We start from the raw sequence: 5,913 nt of genomic DNA on the forward strand, positions 1-5,913 counted from the left end.
TCAGCTGTGGTTTTCTTACTTATATTAATATGATCGCCACCATAAGCATTAAATAGATTATTTGTGTTTGGCAAAATTTGGGGTTACCTCAGTGTATTTTCCACTTTAAGAATTACTAGCCCCAAATTATTCCCACAACTCACAGATAAAGAGATTGATGGCAGGAAATGTCTAGTTATTTTGTCTAATGAAGCAAGATCCCCCTTACATTGTGATGGCTCACCAAGAGGCTTTTTGCTTTATGGAAGAAGGAGGAAATGAAGCAGAAGAAGAAAGGGAATCCTATCCTTTTAGAATAAGGGGTTATAGAGGGAGAGACAGGTCGGAATGAGAGCTAAGACATCGGACACTAGGGTTTTTGTTTAGTTCTTACAATTTTTAAAAAATCTTCGTGGAAATGGGAGACTTTCAGAGAGAGAAGAAGAGAAGGAGGGAGATCAAGGACAGAAGAAAAGTAAGTGAGAAAAGAAAAAGGAAATAACTATGTGAGGTAATTGATGTGTTCACCTGTTGGTCATGATTATTTCACAATGTATATCAAGTCAACAAGTTGTCCACCTTAAATGTATACAATTTTAATTGTCATAATAACACAGTAAGCTGAGAAAGAAACAATTTGGGAGTGGCTTAGCTGGTCCTGAGTTTGGCTCAGGCTTACTTATGAGAATGTAGTCAAGATGCCAACCAAAACTAGTCATCTGAAGACATGATTGGGCTGGAGAATCCAATTCCAAGATGGCTCACTCACATGGCTAGTAAGTCTATTGGCAGGAGGTCTCTGTTCCCTCACTATATGGATTGTTTCATGGAACAACTTGAATGACCTCATGACTTGGCAAATGCTTCCCCCAGAAGAAGTGACCCAATGAAGACAAGGCAGAAATCACAATGTCTTTTATGCCCTGCACTTTCAAGTCACACTGTGTGTGGGGACAAGGGCATGGAGTACTGCATACATGGCACATGTTATGAGCATCTGAATGGTGAACCACTCCCCTCTTGCTAGGTGTGTGAGCAGCAAACCACTTACCCCGTAGGCAAAGCCCTGGGCATGAGGCCATATGTTGCAATCCCTGCTCTTGCTCGGTAGCCTGCTCCTCAATTGTCACCAAAAAGACAGTTAGCAAGAAACTGTATTGGAGGCTGCCTAAAATCTGCTTAGCTACTGTCTGAGTATATATACATGGTAACTGCACAATAAAATCAGAACTGCTTCCTGCTTGGTCTCCAGAGGTCTTGATTAGCAACTCCATAGCCACACTCTCCTCTACTCTGTTCCATGAACCTTGTCACTGGACGAGAGAGTGCCCACACAAACACAATATATTGACAACATGTAATGAGAATCACTGGGATCCATCCTGAAGACTGGCTACCCTCCTCCTGTACAGTTTCAAAATATGTCCACAAGTCATTTCCAGACCTCTCTTCCAAATGAAGATTCATTCCCTTTCCTTAAAGTTAGTTTGACTTAAGAATCCATGTCCAAACACTAGAATATGGCAAAAGAGATAGTGTGATTATATGAAAACATTGTTTCCTCCCAACTCTCTCCTTCTTAGATCTTTTATTCTGGAAGAAGTCGGCAGACACATTGGGTGGACACTAACTGTTCTCAGATGACATTCACGTGTCAGGTTACTAATTCCTATTGCCAAAAGCTTCCCTGAAAGTGAAGCCTTCAATCAACACCTGTATGAGTATGTCATCTTTGGGATTGATTCTCCACTTCAGCTAAATCTTCAAGTGACTGTAACTCTAACCAGCAGTTTGTTGGCAACATTTTGAGGGATCCTGGGCAAGAATCACCCAGATACACCACTTCTGTTGCTTACTCACAGAAACTGTGAGATAATAAACATGTGTTGTTTCAAGCCATTTAATTTTAGTGCCATTTTTAATACAGCAATAGAAAAATGTATTTCTAACATACATCAGGATATCATCATAGATAGGAATAACATTGAATGGGCATTTGTCTGGATCATCTTTACAGAGATTAATTTACCTAAGGGGACAGACAGGTAAAATTAATAAATCAAGCTAATATTACAATAGTTTAAATCTAAGCTTGCACTCTTCACTGCAAATTCCATCGGGTAGGAACTTACAAAAAAAAAACAGTTATAAAGAAGTTAAAAACATTTATTTTCTTTACACAGAGTGCTATGTGAATTAATTTTCTACCTTTCTACACATTTGAGACACTTAGCCTAATGCCTGTCAGGTAATGAATACTCAGCACAAATAAATACTTTTAATATCCATAAAGATGCATATTCTACATGACCATGGCCTGTATTGGTTTTTGTGGTGTTGCTTGGATACTAACTTGTCCTTTTCAAATACAAAAGGAAATAATGTTTAGTAGGGTTTACTCTGTGTTCGTCCACAAAAACAATATGTTATATTCCTGGAAGTATTTCAGGCACTGGGGACATAGTGATAAGCAAGATTGACAGGGTCATGGCCTTTATGTTGCCTGATGTTCTTCCAGAGGCAATAGTCAATAAATAAGCAAATACATAAAAAGGCTTATAAGAGAATTTCAGACAAAAGGAAGTCCCGTGAAGAAAATAAAACCATAGAGTGATACAGAAATCTGGAATTAATGGTGGGCCACATTGTATTAGGTAGAAAAGCAAGGCCTCTCAGAAATGGTAGGTAAGTTACATTTGAACTGAGACCCCAACTGATAAGAGAAGATAATCATGCTAAGATCAACAGTAAACGTTTTTCAGGAAAAGAGAGTAAAGGTCACTGGATAAATAACAGCTGGGTTTACTGAACTGGAGAATGGTGAGCAAGATGATTTAAGAGAAAGGTGATTAATGGTACAGAAGGGCTTTCAGAGAAGATCTGGTCCTGTGGATCTCAACCTAGGTCTTAATGATCATTTAGGAGCATTCTGGAAATTCATAGGGGCATATCCGTCATTGAGTAAGTTAAGGATCAGGATGCTAGATATTCCATAGTATTGGGGGACAATATCTGTATTAGTTATCTACTGCTGCATAATATTATTTTAAAATTTAATGGTTTAAAAGACAATAAAAACTGATTATCTTACATTTCTATGGGACAGGAATGTGGGTGGTTCTGACTCAGGATCTATCAACATGTACTCATGTTGGCTGTGCCTAAAAGAAGACTTGACTGGGAACAGAATATCAGCTTCCAAAGATTCATTCACATGATTGGAAAGTTGTTACTAGCTGTTAACAGGCGACTTTAGTTCCTCATCTTGCAAGACCTTTCTGTGGAGCTTCCTGAATATCCTCACCATCTGATAGCTGGCTTCTCCTAGACAGATGATTTAAGAGAAGAAAGAGAGAATGGCAATCTATTAAGATTGAGCTTAGAAATTATACACCATAGCTTCCACTAATAAATGTGAAAGGATACTTCATGAGCATGGGAATATGAGGAGGTGAGGATCATTTCGGACTGTCTAAGGGGGTTGGATCCAATTGTTCCATATAATAAAAAAGTTTTTACTATTACTTTAGGAAAAATTTCTAGGCTTTCCTGGGTTAAAAAACTGTTTATAATTATCTGCATCTACAACCACATAATGTTTGAATACAAAATATTCTTTGAACCATATGTTTTATATATTGAATTTTCTAGGATTTCAACCAACTATACTATAAGAAAAAGTTAAGCATATTTAGTTGGTAAATGTGTTAAAAGTTTTTTATCATTTCATATCACCATCAGCAATATCAATTGCCATATCTGAGCCCAAACAGCATACCTCATTCAATCTTCATTTGTGGTCTTCCAGTTTATGATTCTCTATACATATATGAACATTAAATAATTTCCCTGCATCAACCTATACTAAATATTCTATATAAAATACTTATTATTTCACTATAAATAATTTCTATAGGGTCTCTCCTTTATATTATAATTAGATTGTCATGTTGTTTTATATAGTTTTAAGTTATATTTTGGAGGTAATAGAATTTATGAATAGAATTTCAGGTTAATAAAAGGGTGTTACAGAATACACACACACACACACACACACACACACACACTTGGGAAACAATTTAATAAAAGAGGTGAAAGATCTACACAATTAAAACTACAGAACCCTAAAGAAAGAAATCAAAGAAGACCTCAGAAGATGGACCAGATGAATACAGAGCTGCTCTTAGTAGGCAAAATTAATATTATTAAAATGACCAAACATCCAAAAGCACTATACAGATTTAATGCAATTTTGATCAAAATCCCAATGACATTCCTCATAGAAATAAAAAAAAAGGAGTCATGAAATTCATCTGGAATAGTGCAAGACCCATAATAGCTAAAGCAATCCTTAGCGGGAAGAGTGAAGCAGGTGGCATAACTATACCAGACCTTCAACTATACTACAGAGCAATAGTAACAAAAAGAGCATGGTATTGGCACCAAAACAGACTTGCAGACCAATGGTACAGAATAGAGAACACAGAGACTAACCCACATAATTACAATTATCTTATATTAGACAAAGGTGCCAAAAGCACGCATTGAAGAAAAGATAACCTTTTCAACAAATGGTGCTGGGAAAACTGGAAATCTATATGCAGCAAAATGAACTTAAACTTCTATCTCTCACCATGCACAAAACTCAATTCAAAATGGATCAAGGACCTAGGAATAAAACCAGAGACCCTCCATCTAATAGAAGAAAAAATAGGCCCTAATCTCCATCATGTGGGATTAGGCTGACTTCCTCAATAAGACTCCTATGGCACAAGAATTAAAATCAAGAATTAATAAATAAAGGGGCTGGGGATGTGGCTCAAGCGGTAGCATGCTCGCCTGGCATGCGTGCGGCCGGGGTTCGATCCTCAGCACCACATACCAACAAAGATGTTGTGTCCGCCGAGAACTAAAAAATAAATATTAAAAATTCTCTCTCTCTCTCTCCTCTCTCACTCTCTCTTTTAAAAAAAAAGAATTAATAAATAAAATGGAGACTCAAACTAAAAAGTTTATTTTCAGAAAAAGAAACAATCTGTGATGTGAATAGAATGCCTACATCTTGGGAGCAAATCTTTACCCCTCACACATCAGATAGAGCACTAATCTCTAGGGCATATAAAGAACTCAAAAAGCTAAACACCAAAAAAAAAAAAAAAAAACCGCAAAAACCCCCCCAAATAACCCAATCAATAAGTGGGCCAAGGACCTGAGCAGACACTCTCAGAAGATGATATACAATCAACAAATATATGAAAAAATGTTCAACATCTCTAGCAATTAGATGTAAATGTAAATCAAAACTACTCTAAGATTTCATCTCACTCCAGTCAGAATGGCAGCTATTATGAAGATAAACAACTATAAGTGTTGGCGACGATGTGGGGAAAAAGATATACTCAAACACAAATGTGTTTATAGTGTGTTAGATCTAAGTTATGAAAGAGAGGAACCCACTAAAAAGCCATGTATTTTGTCTTTTGAAACATCTTAGAGGACCTCATCTGACTAGACTCTACTGCAGCTGGCTATAGAAGCAAGAGTCTGTGACTATGGCACCTCAGTAAAAATGCAATCAGGCAGCACTCATTAGGAACTGAGATGATCTTTACTGGTGCAGAGATACCAGCTTCTATCATTATTAGAAAACACATCTGAGGCCCTTAAAGTCAAACATGAATCCAAGGATATTTATTCAGAAAGCACAACAAAAGTCCTAATGAGCACCTTGGGTCTAGTTTTTACTCAAGAAGAGCTTTGGAGAAAAGTTCCTAGAAGCAAACAAAGCCAGTGAAAAGTATGGCCTTAATTATTCTGTCTAGTTAGTTTTCTGGAGCATACACCTTGTAACCTACTTCCTTCATCTAGATTTAAAATCATGACCAACTAAAGAATCACACTGTTATCAACTAGTGTAGTTACTTAGTTTTTCTC

This window comes from Ictidomys tridecemlineatus, chromosome 2, assembly GCF_052094955.1.
Source record: "Ictidomys tridecemlineatus isolate mIctTri1 chromosome 2, mIctTri1.hap1, whole genome shotgun sequence".
In the NCBI taxonomy this organism is placed as follows: domain Eukaryota; kingdom Metazoa; phylum Chordata; class Mammalia; order Rodentia; family Sciuridae; genus Ictidomys; species Ictidomys tridecemlineatus.